The sequence below is a fragment of the Heloderma suspectum genome, chromosome 5, assembly GCF_057233095.1.
Source record: "Heloderma suspectum isolate Gila_16-S chromosome 5, 16-S_ref, whole genome shotgun sequence".
Classification (NCBI taxonomy): domain Eukaryota; kingdom Metazoa; phylum Chordata; class Lepidosauria; order Squamata; family Helodermatidae; genus Heloderma; species Heloderma suspectum.
The window spans coordinates 76,077,962-76,092,069 of record NC_139462.1 but is presented as its reverse complement, the minus strand read 5'-3'; the positions used below and the strand labels follow the sequence as shown (position 1 = coordinate 76,092,069).

The 14,108-nt window shown below is 44.0% G+C and overlaps 1 protein-coding gene across 1 annotated transcript in view; it reads right to left on the bottom strand.

The window, feature by feature from the left end:
• The window catches only part of PALLD (palladin, cytoskeletal associated protein), a 358,283-nt gene that overhangs the window by 223,182 nt on the left and 120,993 nt on the right, over nucleotides 1–14,108 (bottom strand). The window lies entirely within an intron of this gene.

Below are 14,108 nucleotides of genomic sequence, written 5' to 3'. Positions count from 1 at the left end.
CACATGCCGTGGCTCATCGTGGATGATTTAACCCACAATAACCTGCTGTGTCATTAAACTGTGTCAATGACTGACAATGGCTCTCTGGGTTTTCAGATAGGTATATTTCCCAGCCCTACCTGGAGTTGTGAGGGATGGAACCTGGGACTTGCTGCATGCAGAGCCGTGCTCTAGCACCAAGCTATAGTTCTCCCCCCGTAGTGTTTTTACACTCCAACACTCATAATATTCTGTAATCCATAATATTGTCTTGACTCATCAGACAAACTGGTCATCAGTTTCCCCTGTAAGACATATTTTAATTTTGTTTCTCACCATTTCTCTTCTGTCAGGAATTGGAAAACTTATACTACAACTTATTTGCTTGGCTAGTAAGTTGCTGATTATTATTTCATATGGGTGCAACTCAGGTGAGCTTTCTTTCACAATTTAAAGACTACAAATCTCACAATTTGTTAAGAATATCACAGGAAACATTTTGAGCTGGGCTAAAATTTTCAGACAGAAATCTGTTGCATGGATCTAGGAAAATGGATTTGGTTACAAAGTTCTCCTTAGGGTTTTCAGCAAGAGCTATTTGTATATGGGTTGAGGGCTTGTGAGCAGAGTATGACTCCACGGAGATGGATATTTGATGAATCAAGGACCTGATTTTGTCCTCATGGACTAAGAATTCAGACTGCCACCAAAAATAACTCATTAGCAGTGATGAAGTAAACATGTGAAACTGCACTAAAATAAATGGACTTCAAGCAAACACATGGCAACCAGTGGTGCAGCTAGGACTGGACCTTGAGGACAAAGTCCAGGGGTCTGAAGCCCGGACTGGGGGAGCAAATGACCACCCAGAGAGTGGCAGGTTATGAAGGTAGCAGGGCAGCTGAAGCAAACTCCATTTTATTCCTGTAATCATGATGGTGATTTGAGGGAAGTTAAAATGCAAAACTGCACATATTCAGAGGTGGTTGTTGTTGTTCTTAAATAAGGATTAGTAATCTTTTTTGGGGGGTAATGTTTTTTGCTATATCAGAAATATAAAGCACTTGTAAAGCATGAAATGGTGGTTGTGGGGCACAGTGAAAAGAAATGTCACCTGCTTCACAACTGAAGTAACACGTGGCCATCTAAAGGGACCCTTCATAAGACCATTACGTCCAAGGTCTAAAATTACCTAGTTGCACCACTGAAGGTAGCTCCAATTCTGCCCAAGTATCAGCTTGTTTTCAGAGTCAAGTGAACATAGATTCCAAGAAGACTGCTCTCCCTCTGAAATAACCTTATGGCATCTTATCATTGCAATAGATGTAATCCATGACAAAGCTGTGTTTGCAGCACCATAGTCCTTTCCGTCATTCTACCACGTAGAACAAAGATCCACAGGTGAGGTGGCGTGAGATTGCAATGGCAGGCTCCACCACAAACCTGAACAAGAACAACTATTCTAATGAGTTCCACAGTTGCCATTGTTGTTTATGAAACCATGTCTGATCAGTCACATATTTCAAGTTTAACAGTGCTTCTTGTATGACAAGGTCCAGCCTTTCACAAACATCAAAAGAAAACTGTCCACCAACACACTGTCATATGTTTTAGTGAATACCCTTTGCATGAAATCATCCCACTATCACAGCAAATCAAATCATGCTTGCCATATGCAAGTACCCAAACAGGGTCCAAACCTCTACAAATAGAATGCCATATGACATGATCACCTTTCTTTGTACGAGGTTAACAAAATATTAGTGTGCACCTCCACAAAAAATACACAGTGAAACAATGTTTATTTTTATTTAAGACAGACTCCACAATAGAACATTGCCTTGTCTAATCAATGCACAATAGGGTTATGCATGCGAAGGGACTCCCATTCATGCTAATGAAAAACTATGTATACAGTTCCCCCATGAAGAAGGATAAACCCTACATCCCTTAAGGCTAGGAAATGATGATGAAACTTAGACATTATTCCATTCCTCTCTTGTAATTAAAATCCAACCAACTCCTATTGTGTGTCCTATTGTGCCCAGAGAGAACGTATCACTTCTGCATGAAACTAATAAACTTCCTCTGTTTACTCAGTAGCCTCACTTGGCCTAGTTTTACAAACAGTCTGGAAACAAATGTATCCTGTGAGTTAAGCTGCCAGTATTTGTGTGCTCTCCATCTGTGTCTCTTTGTTACAGTGGCTACTCAAGCTACAATTGCTTGTAGTAATTCTACAATTGCCAAAGACCTGGATTTTACAACATCTTCTCTACTGAACTTTATTTTGATTATATGGGGGATACAGATGCTGCATTATGCCTTATTATATCCAGGTTCCTTTCATTTAGATAAATACAGCATAAATGGGTTGTGGATCAGCCCAGATACTATATTTAAGCAGGGAACAATGGTGGGGATTTTTAAGCAACTAGTTCTGGTCTGGGCACCACTTGTTCAGAATGAGCAAAGACAAAAACAAAACTTAAGACACATGCTGATCACTCGCTGTGACAGTGTCTGAAGACAGTTTCATCACATTTCAGCAGTTAGTCAAGGTGACTACTTATTTTAGTGCAAATGTTAACCCAATCACCTTCAACTGAATCTTGATCACAAAGAAATTGGTCAGGTAGTAGTTTTCTCATTGTGTTAGGGATGGCGGAGAATTTCTCCCCGAAACTTCGGGGGGCCGAGCGCCAACATGTTCGGCCCCCCGAACAAGTTTCGGGAAGAAATTCTCCGCACCCCCTGCCCCCCCCCGGGACGGGACTTACCTTTGGCAAATGTCCCTCCCGGCGGCGGGTCCAGCCGGCGGTTTGGCGGGTGTTCGTCCGGGGCGGGAGCGGCAGCCGGTCTTTCGACCGGCTGCCACCCCCGCCATTGCAATAAAAGAAAAAAAAAACGCCCCCGTGATAGGCTACGTGACAATTAACGTAGCCTATCACGGCTAGATCTGCAAAGTCAGCCATGATAGGCTACGTAAATCGTCACGTAGCCTATCACGGGTGACTTAAAAAAAAAAAGCGCGTACGGATAATGGCGGCCCCCATAGGGAGCCGCCATTCCCGTTCCTTATTTGGTCACTGTAGTCTACGTAAATCTTTACGTAGACTACAGCGACCAAATAAGGAACGCGAATGGCGGCTCCCTATGGGGGCTGCCATTATCCGTACGCGCTTTTTTTTTTTTAAGTCACCTGTGATAGGCTACGTGACGATTAACGTAGCCTATCACGGCTGACTTTGCAGATCTAGCCGTGATAGGCTACGTTAATCGTCACGTAGCCTATCACCGGGGCGTTTTTTAAAAAAAGTTGGAGTTTGCGGCCGGGCGAGGCGCCTCCTCCCTGGCCTGAATTTCGGCCGGGCGAGGCGGGAAGCCTCCCCCCCGGCCTGAATTTCGGCCGGGCGAGGCGGGAAGCCTCCCCCCCGGCCTGAATTTCGGCCGGGTGAGGCGGGAAGCCTCCCCCCCGCCTGAACTTTGCGGGGGGAGCAGCGAAGCGCCTCCCCCCCACCGCGAACAAGCTTTGAGGACAGGTAAGTGACTTTCGTCCACCCCTACATTGTGTGTAGGTATGATATGGGCAGGGATATAATGAAATATAAGGGCAGGAACCAAATATGTACAAATGAGACTGTGAAGAACTTTAGCTGGGGTAAGCCAGCTGGTGCCCTCTGGATGTTTTGGACTACAACTCTCATAATCCCTGACCATTGTCCATGTTGGGTCTGGCTTACAGGAATTGTATTTCAACATCTGGAAGGCACTAGGTTGCCCACCCCACTAGAGGGAAACCCTTTGATAGATCAAAAAGATAACCTTAAGAGTAAAAAACAGGTGCCTTGTTTTTTTTCCAGGTGCCTTGTGGCACTCCAGAGACTGCAACCCACACTGGAGGGCCAACAATGGCCCCCAGACCTCTGGAAGTCTGGAAGACCTCTACTGTTGTCATAAGGGCTTGGAGTAACCCTGGGGTCTCCCCACCAGACTCCCTGTCTCTCCTGATTTTTTATTTTAGTTCTTAAGATTTTTTTTAATTAAAACGTTTTTTAAACCAGGAGGCTAGCATGCTGCAAAGCAAAGTACTGCCCACCAGCGCTATCTCTGTTTGGGTTCAAAAGAGTTGCTTTTTGTTTTGGAACTGAGACCCCAGCTCTGCCTTGTATAAGTTCTTGAGCAAATTACTTTCTTTTAGTTTCACCAGTTTGCCTTATGGGAAATGAATGTTTTGTGAAGGGCCATGCCCACCATGGGGGCCATTTTTTGAGTACCCATGAAGATCTCTCAAAATTCCAAATGTGCCCACTGACCCAGAAAGACTGGGGACCCCTGGAGTAACTTTGCCTGCCCCCTGCGAATGATATAATCTGTGCTGATACTATAATATCCTCGGCAGTAAGCCAGGATACTGTCATAGCTATGGCATTCCTTGCCTTCTCGTTATCAGCTCAAGTATTATACTGACATTTCACATTTATTATTTCCTGAACACACCATCTGTACCATCAGCAGAGGCTGATGGGAGTTGGAGTCCGACATCTAAAGGAACACAGCTCCCACATCCCTGTTGTACATCAAATGATACCCTGTCATGTGCTTCTGTAACCAGTGGTTGCTCTGAGTAGCTATATTTGCAAGCTGTACTTAGGGAAAGTCAATGCACTTAATCCCCTGTCCAATGCGTAAGCCCAGTAAGACAACCAAAAAACTCCAGGGTGAGTTGTCTCCCTGGGACTTTGGAGTAGCTAGATTTTCTGTACGATTCTGCCAAATGATAAGGAGGATTTCTTCGCACATCAGGTGCAGAAGAAAAAAACACCACTCCTAAAGGATCGATCAGGAGATAGCAGATTCACACAATCAAACTATCACAGACAGCATTTAATAGTGCATGTTTAGCAGGCGATAAGCTTTCATTCTCTTCTGATCACTTGAGTTCACAGAAGGTTTGCCAGCGGCATTAATTGGCTAGCTTACAAGTGACAATGGAGGTGCTGAAATTTCAAGTCCTCCACATTACATTTCAGCTAGCTATCACTTATAGCAGGGGTGAGGAATCTATTTTCTATTAGGGATGTCTGTCGCCAGGAAATCCGGCCCTTTTTGGGCTCTCCAGAATTCCTCAGTGCGCCCAACTCGGCTTGCATTTGTGAGTCAAACCATGGGTTTTCCCCAGAATCTGGGAAAAAATTTTCCATATATTATTTTATTTACTGAAACAGACATTTGTGCAAAGTACAGCCAGAATTTGCATAATCTGTGCAAATCACAGCTGAAATTTGCACAAATTATGCAAATTGCGGCCAAAATTTGCACAAATGTCTACGTCCACAAATAAAAAAATACGGAAAATCTGCTAGCTGACCCAACTTACTGCAGACCAAGTTGGGCCAGCTAGCAGAAGGTGAGTTGAAGTCTGTGGGGCCCAGCCATTGAGCTCTACCACGCAACCGGATTCCTCCAATATCCCTATTTTCTATCAAGATCACATCCCTATGGTGGGGGGACAATCCATCTGGGAACATGTAGTGGCACTGGGCAGGGCCAGGGTCAGCAGCAGATGGGCCCGGAAGCTTCTTTTTTAAGTAATATCTTCTATTCCTGCAGTAGAGTCATCTTCAAAGACACAAGAATATGGAAGGAAAAAGCAAGCAGGCAGGCAGGCATAATGATGATGCAGGAAAGAATAATGAATGGAAAAATGGAGACAGGTATAGGAGGGCACAGAAGACACTGGGGGTGCATTAAACGAGACCGGGGGGGGGGGCTGCATGTTGTCCCCAGGCTACAAGTGCTCCACCCTGGAGTGATAGGGTTTATTGATAACAATACCAGGAGATGCATGAACTAGTTTATGATGTCAAAACAGCATACAGATGAGGTAATCGCGTTCCTGCAATTCAGGCATTGTTTTCCAAGATGAAGAGACTTGCTGTGTCCTTTTTTGCATGCTTGAAATCTGCCAAAGATAGTATTTACACTTGCACTGAAGACAGCTGAACCTTTCTCAGACATGCAAAGTGAGCGCAATGAATGTGTGTGTAAGCGGCAGCACTGCAGTGGCAGGCTTTACTCCCAATCTGCATGCGTCTGTTAAAATATGCGTACAGAGCTGCGCTGCAGATACAACTCTACATGCAGACTGTTCTTCCTATGCCATCAGGAACCCTAATTGGGCAAGGGTCAGAGGCCAAGCCCGCCGCCATAATAGTGCTCACACAAACACATTAACTGTATTCAAAATGTCTGAAAAGCTCTTCAGATTCTTTCTGAATGTTCCTCTGTACAGCAGTTTACCTAATACAAGTCTACTAGGTTGGGAGAAAACAGAGCCTTCTCCACAGTCATGGACTTGGAAGGGGCCTTGTAAGACATTTATTGCAACCTCCTGCTCAGTGCAGAAAATCCAGAGCTAGAGAGCCAGATGGCTGCTCAGCTTCTGCTTGGACCTCCAGCAAGGGAGAGCCCACAATCCTGTAGGTAATTGGTTCCATTGTCAAACTGCTTTTCCCATCAATGTTTCTCCTAATGTTCAACCAAAATCTACCTACCTGTAACGTAAACCCATTAGACCTAATCCTGCCCTCTGGGGTGGCAGAGAACAAATTCTTGCCCTCCTTCTGCTATGTGGCAGCTCTTTGGGTATTTGATTAGTGCAACAGTGTTCCACACCCCTCACCCTTCTCCTGTAACAGCATGCTACTTTTCTATGTACAGGAAATGATTTTTAATACAGAGGAGCATTCATAGTCCTGCAAGCCTCCACCTGTAATCTGATGTGGTACAGCCCACACACAAGCTTACCACCTCAATGAGAGCTAGGGCTATGGCACTCAAGAAGTGTTGGTAGGCTCAAGCTCTTGACTGGTGCATGACATTCCCTGAGACGCTACATATCATGACTCCACATGTTATCAAGAGACTGTTCCAATTACATTTTGTTCCCACTAAAAACTAGAGTCAAAATATTTGTTAGTGCTAAGTTAGTTAATGAGACATTCCAACAATGATTTACCAATAAATACGAGAAACATTTTCCTCCGTACCAAAAATTCTTTCAATCCTAGGAGTACATAAGTACAATGGGGAACTGTTCTCTTCATTCGTAGTTCAATGCACTAAGGGCACATTACTTTTGCTCAACTGTACCAACTTGCAGAAGACAAAAACAAATGCAGAATTTAACAGGGAAAGGAAAGAATACCCTTCATGTAGAAAACTAACAAATCAAGAAGAGTGTTAGATTTCCTCTCCCTGACATGTAAGCTTTCCATCTACCTGGAGGTTCAAACACCTGCGTTCAAACACGCAGTCCTCCCTGTCAATTCTGAGACAGTACAGCTTCACTGCGGACCTTTTGAACTGGTTCACTGAAAGTACCCTCACAAAAAGATCTTATAGAGAGCTTAATACGGATTTCCTATGAAATCATATGGCATATAAATAACCTGCTTGCTAGATAATATTCGAAGCAATAACATAAACAGTATATGCAATTATATAGTTAAGAAGACAGAATAATCCAGAAACTAACCAGACTTTAATTTGCAAAGATTCTGGAGTCCAGGTAGATTCAAAGTCTTGCTGGGAAGGGGAACGAAAGGGGAAACATCTGAGAACTTCTCTCACACTGATAGCTCATAAAAGAGACATTACAAAGTGGTTTTTTTCCCTACACAATGCCATTACAATGCCTCCAGAGTCCTGGCACACTCACTAGAGTTTAACAGCCAAAAGCACTTTTTCCATGGTGTTGCAATAACGTACCACTATCCCAGTGGTCCCCTTCATGGATCACTGCCTTGTTGTGGCGAAGGGGCTTGTGTAACTCAGTGAAGCCATAAGCTATGCCGTGCAGGGCCACCCAAGACGGACAGGTCATGGCAGAGAGTTCTGACAAAATGTGGTCCACTGGAGAAGGAAATGGCAACCCACTCCAGTATTCTTGCCAAGAAAACCCCATGGAACGTATCACAAGGCTAAAAGAGATGACGCCGGAAGATGAGCCCCTCAGGTCGGAAGGTGTCCAATATACTACTGGGGAAGAGCAGAGGGAATTCCCAAGTAGCGCCAGAAAGAGTGAAGTGGCTGGGCCAAAGCCGAAATGACACTCGGCTGTGGATGTGTCTGGTGGTGAAAAGAAAATCCGATGCTGTAAAGAACAATATTGTTTAGGAACCTGGAATGTAAGATCAATGAATCAATGTAAGCTGGAGGTGGTCAAACATGAGATGGCAAGATTGAACATCGGCATTTTGGGAATCAGTGAACTAAAATGGACAGGCATGGGAGAATTTAATTCAGGTGACCATCATATCTACTACTGTGGGCAAGAATCTAGGGATGTACGAAAGGTACTTACCTTTTGGGGATTATGCTGATGGTGCAGGGGGAGTTGTTCCATCCCTCCCCCCGGAATCCTCGCCGCGGGGGGAGGCGCTCCATTCCCCCCCCCGGAATCCTGGCCGGCCGGCTGTGCTCTGCAGAGATTCTGCGAGCCGCCAGCCGGCTCCGCCAGCAGCTGGACAACCGGCTGCTGGCTAGCAGGGACGCAAACGGCGGCGGCTACACAGCTGATTAAAAAAACCAACAACACACGTGCGTACGCAAATGGCGGCAGCCATGGCCACCGCCATTTGCGTCCCATATTTTGGCACGTCTTAGTCTACGTAAACATATACGTAGACTAAGACGGCGAAAATAAGGGGAACGCAAAAAGCGTAGCGTCTACGCTATTTGCGTTCCCCTTATTTTCACCGTCTTAGTCTACGTAAATGTTTACGTAGACTAAGACGTGCCAAAATAAGGAGTGCAAATGGCAGCGGCTATGGCCGCCGCCATTTGCATACACGTGGTTTTTTTGTTTTTTTTTAAGTCAGCCGTGATAGGCTACGTAAAGATTTACGTAGCCTATCACGGTGTTTTTTTAAAATCTAGCCGTGATAGGCTACGTAAATCTTTATGTAGCCTATCACGTTTTTTGTTTTTGTTTTTTAACCTGGAAATGGCAGCGGTGGCAGCCGGTCGGAAGACCGGCCGCCGCAGCCGCCGCCGCCGCCAGGAAGATCCGCCCCAGGTAAGTCCTGTCCTGGGGGGGGTGGCGGGCCGTTCCGCCATCGATTTCGGGAGGGCCAAATGCGCTGGCATTCGGCCTCCCCGAGATCCGTGGCGGAACTTTCGTACATCCTTACAAGAATCCCTTAGAAGAAATGGATTAGCACTCATAGTCAACAAAAGGGTGGGAAAAGCAGTACTGGGGTACAATCTCAAAAACGATAGACTGATCTCAGTACGAATCCAAGGCAAACCATTCAACATCACAGTAATTCAAGTCTATGCCCCAATCACTGATGCCGAAGAAGCTCAGGTTGATCGGTTCTATGAAGACCTACAACACCTTCTAGAACTAACACCAAAAAAAGATGTCCTCTTCATCATAGGGGATTGGAATGCCAAAGTAGGAAGTCAAGAAATCACAAGGATAACAGGCAAGCATGGCCTTGGTGTACAAAATGAAGCAGGACAAGGGCTAATAGAGTTTTGCCAAGAGAACACACTGATCATAGCAAACACTCTTTTCTAACAGCACAAGAGGCGACTCTACACATGGACATCACCAGATGGTCAATATCGAAATCAGATTGATTATGTCCTTTGCAGCCAAAGATGGAGAAGCTTCATACAGTCAGTAAAAACAAGACCTGGAGCTGACTGTGGCTCAGATCATGAGCTGTGTCTTGCAAAATTTCGGCTTAAATTGAAGAACGTAGGGAAAGCCACTAAACCATTCAGGTATGACCTAAATCATATCCCTTATGAACATACAGTGGAGGTGAGGAATAGATTTAAGGGATTAGACCTGATAGACAGAGTGCCTGAGGAACTATGGATGGAGGTCCGTAACATTGTTCAGGAGGCGGCAACTAAATCCATCCCAAAGAAAAAGAAATGCAAGAAAGCAAAGTGGCTGTCTGATGATGCTTTAAAAGTAGCTGAGGAAAGAAGGGAAGCGAAAAGCAAGGGAGAAAGGGGAAGATATACCCAACTGAATGCAGAGTTCCAGAGAATAGCAAGGAGAGACAAGAAGGCCTTCTTAAATGAACAATGCAAAGAAATCGAGGAAAACAACAGAATGGGAAAGACTCTTCAAGAAAATCGGAGATCTCAAGGGAACGTTTTGTGCAAAGATGGGCATGATAAAGGACAAAGAAGGCAGGGACCTAACAGGAGCAGATGAGATTAAGAAGAGGTGGAAAGAAGAACACAGAAGAACTATACAGGAAAGATCTGAATGTCCCTGATAGCCATGATAGTGCAGTCACTGAACTTGAGCTGGACATCCTAGAGAGTGAAGTCAAGTGGGCCTTAGGAAGCATTACTAACAACAAAGCTAGCGGAGATTACAGTATTCCAGCTGAGCTATTTAAAATCCTACAAGATGATGCTGTTAAAGTGCTGCATTCAATATGCCAACAAATTTGGAACACTCAACAGTGGCCACAAGACTGGAAAAGGTCAGTTTACATTCCAATTCCAAAGAAGGGCAACGCCAAAGAGTGTTCAAACTACCGTACAATTGCGCTCATTTCACATGCCAGCAAGGTGATGCTCAAAATCCTACAAGCTAGGCTTCAGCAGTATGCGAACCGAGAACTACTGGAAGTACAAGTTGGGTTTCGAAGAGGCAGAGGAACTAGAGATCAAATCGCCAACTTTTGCTGGATCATGGAGAAAGCAAGAGAATTCCAGAAAAATGTCTATTTCTGCTTCATTGACTATGCTAAAGCCTTCGATTGTGTGGATCACAACAAACTGTGGCAAATTCTTAAAGAGATGGGGGTACCAGACCACCTTACCTGTCTCCTGAGAAACCTGTACGAGGGTCAAGAAGCAACAATAAGAACCAGACTTGGAACAACTGATTGGTTCAAAATTGGGAAAGGAGTACGACAAGGCTGTATATTGTCGCCCTGCTTATTTAACTTATATGCAGAGTACATCATGAGAAATGCCAGGTTGGATGAATCACTGGTTGGAATTAAGATTGCCGGGAGAATTATCAACAACCTCCGATATGCAGATGATACCACCCTAATGGTAGAAAGTGAAGAGGATCTAAAGAGCCCCTTGTTGAGGGTGAAAGTGGAGAGTGCAAAAGCTGGTTTGAAACTCAACATTAAAAAAACTAAGATCATGGCATCTGGCCCCATCACTTCCTGGCATATGGAAGGGGAAGAAATGGAAGCAGTGACAGATTTTACTTTCTTGGGCTCCAAGATCACCATAGACGGTGACTGTAGCCATGAAATTAAAAGACGCTTGCTCCTTGGGAGGAAAGCTATGGCCAACCTAGACAGCATAGTAAGAAGCAGAGACATCACCTTGCCCACAAAGGTCCGTCTAATCAAAGCTATGGTTTTCCCAGTAGTAACGTATGGCTGTGAGAGCTGGACTATAAGGAAGGCTGAGCGCCGAAGAATTGATGCTTTCGAACTGTGGTGCTGGAGAAGACTCTTATGAGTCCCCTGGACTGCAAGGAGGTCAAATCAGTCAATCCTAAAGGAAATCAACCCTGAGTGCTCATTGGAAGGTCAAATACTGAAGCTGAAGCTCAAATATTTTGGCCACCTAATGCAAAGAGAAAACTCTCTGGAAAAGACCCTGATGCTGGGAAAGACTTGAAGGCAAAAGGAGAAGGGGACGGCAGAGGATGAGATGGCTAGATAGCATCACTGATGTAATGAATATGGACTTGAGCACACTCCGGTAGAGAGTGCAGGACAGGAAGGCCTGGCATTCTATGGTCCATGGGGTCACGAAGAGTCGGACACGACTGAACGACTGAACAACAAATCCCAGTAGTATCAGCTACCAAGGGAGGAAGGAGACTGGTTGAGAAGTCTGAATCTTTCTCTCCTCATTTCTCTCCAGTGCCTTTTCATCCCTTGCTGGGCCCTAGGTTAGGACTGACACACGTGAATACCTAAGTACAAGTTGTAACTTGAAAGACAACCATGAGGAGGCTACCTGGGTAGCCACTTCATCATAGTAATGCCTTTTTGCTTGTGCTTTTGATGGAGTAGTGAAAATGGCCAGAACCGTACAGGACACCATTACATCCACACACATACCCTTGCCACATGGACCAGCCCTGCACTATTGCATTTCAAGGAGTCATCATATCATGTTTTGCTTATATTAAGTGGCCTGTTGAACCAATGCAGAGGGCAAGGGTATACAGGCAGTATAGGAAACTTTTTGTATACAGGCAGTACAAGCAACCAAGGCTCCATGGATTAATATTACCTTAACAGCCTGATCCATTGCAGGGTTAAGGATGCCTAAACTCACAGAAATTTATGAATCTTGGGACACAAAACTGCATAGAACTGCATCCTTAGCATCCTAGTTTTACTTTGGATTATTAGCATGGAATGAAGAACAGCACCCATTTAGCAGCTGGAATTGATAAAAGTCAGCCAGTAGCTATACAGTTTGTCTCTTTCTTCCTTAGTTGTGTGTTTCCACCAACTCCAACAGCTCTCCAGTCATTGGAAGAAATATATGAACATACATAAAAAGGCAACCAAGATTATACATCTGGGATTAGAAAGAGTGAAGGAACAAAACAGCAATAAAACTGAGCAGCAGCCACTGGCTGGCTAAAAATTGAGGGCCTTAAGAAAAACAGTTCAGGTTTTTCTCTAATGTATATTCCTGCTGCAAGCTGCATTTAGTAAAGGTCATCAATGGAATAATGATGACTCTCTTTCCACACCCTTTAAAAAGATAATTTAAAGTGGCAGTTGTTCTGAAACCAAAAGACAGGCTGAGGAGAGAACTATACTCTGAACACTATAAGAGGTGAAGAGAGATAAGTTGTAAATTAAAAAGCAATGTCATCTCTAATCGTGTTAACTATTAACATTAGGATACTTTTTTTTTTTTTACTGTTGCTTTCTCTCGAGTCAGCTTTTCTGCTATATTACATGAACTGTTTCATCCTTTACTTTAAATATATACTGACATTTCTAGACCATATAAATTACTTTTCATTAAATGATTTTTGCAGAGGTCCAGCACTGTGAGAGGGCTTTCTCTTGCATTGTTCCCAAATTGTGGAAAGCTCTCCCCTCAGGACTAAGGTTGGTCTCCACTCTCTCAAGCTTTTTGGAAAGAAGTTAAAACACATCTCTTTAATTTGGCCTTTTAAGTTGTGAAGTAGTTTAATTAGTTTTAATGCTGATTTAATATGGTATTACTGCTTTTAATATTGATAGGTATTATTACTTGAGTTGTTGTATATTGCCTTGCTAACATTTGTGGAAAGTTGGGATAAAAATATTATTTTAAAAAATGGTCAGAGCTTACACTGGCACTTGTGTGGTAAAACAAAATTATATGGTTTTCACGGATATGTTCTGTTAGGAGTAATGAAATCTTGTTGGCTTAAAAAATATATTAGATCATGTTTTTATGGATACATTGCCTGCATTTGCTTCAGAAAAACTGAAACTCAAAAGACTTGCACATAGTCAGCAGCAGAAGCTTCAATAAAAAGTATCCCCTTTCCTATTTGATGCCTCTCATAAAAAGAAAAAGATAACGACAAATACATTCTTTTGGCATCTGTAACTGGAGACCTCTCAGATGTGGACCAAGATTTTAAAAGCAAAGCCGAATATGTGGGAAGATCTGCTACTTTCAACGAACTGTTATAACAATAGCTTTCAGAGCTGTGGTGGTTAAAAGAAGGGATGTAGCTCAGGGGTAGAGTACGTAAGCAATGGGGCAGTATGACATTTGTCATAAGGCTTAGGAATGGCACTGGGTTTCCCCAACCATTCCTAAATCTCATGTGCAATTGCAACACCACTACTGTACAGGACTTGTAAAGACAGACAGTACTTCAATTCAGCCTTACTTGACCTCATGCCCTCCAGATCTGTTGGCCTACAATTCCCATAATCCCCCATTGGCCATGCTGGCTGGGGATGAATACTGTAGCCCAACAGACTGGAGGGCACAAGGTTGGACAAGGCTGCTTTAGTTTATATAACTTGCTTGCCTATAAATGGGGTACCCTTTGTCCCATCTTTCTGAAATCTGGCATGTCTCATGCC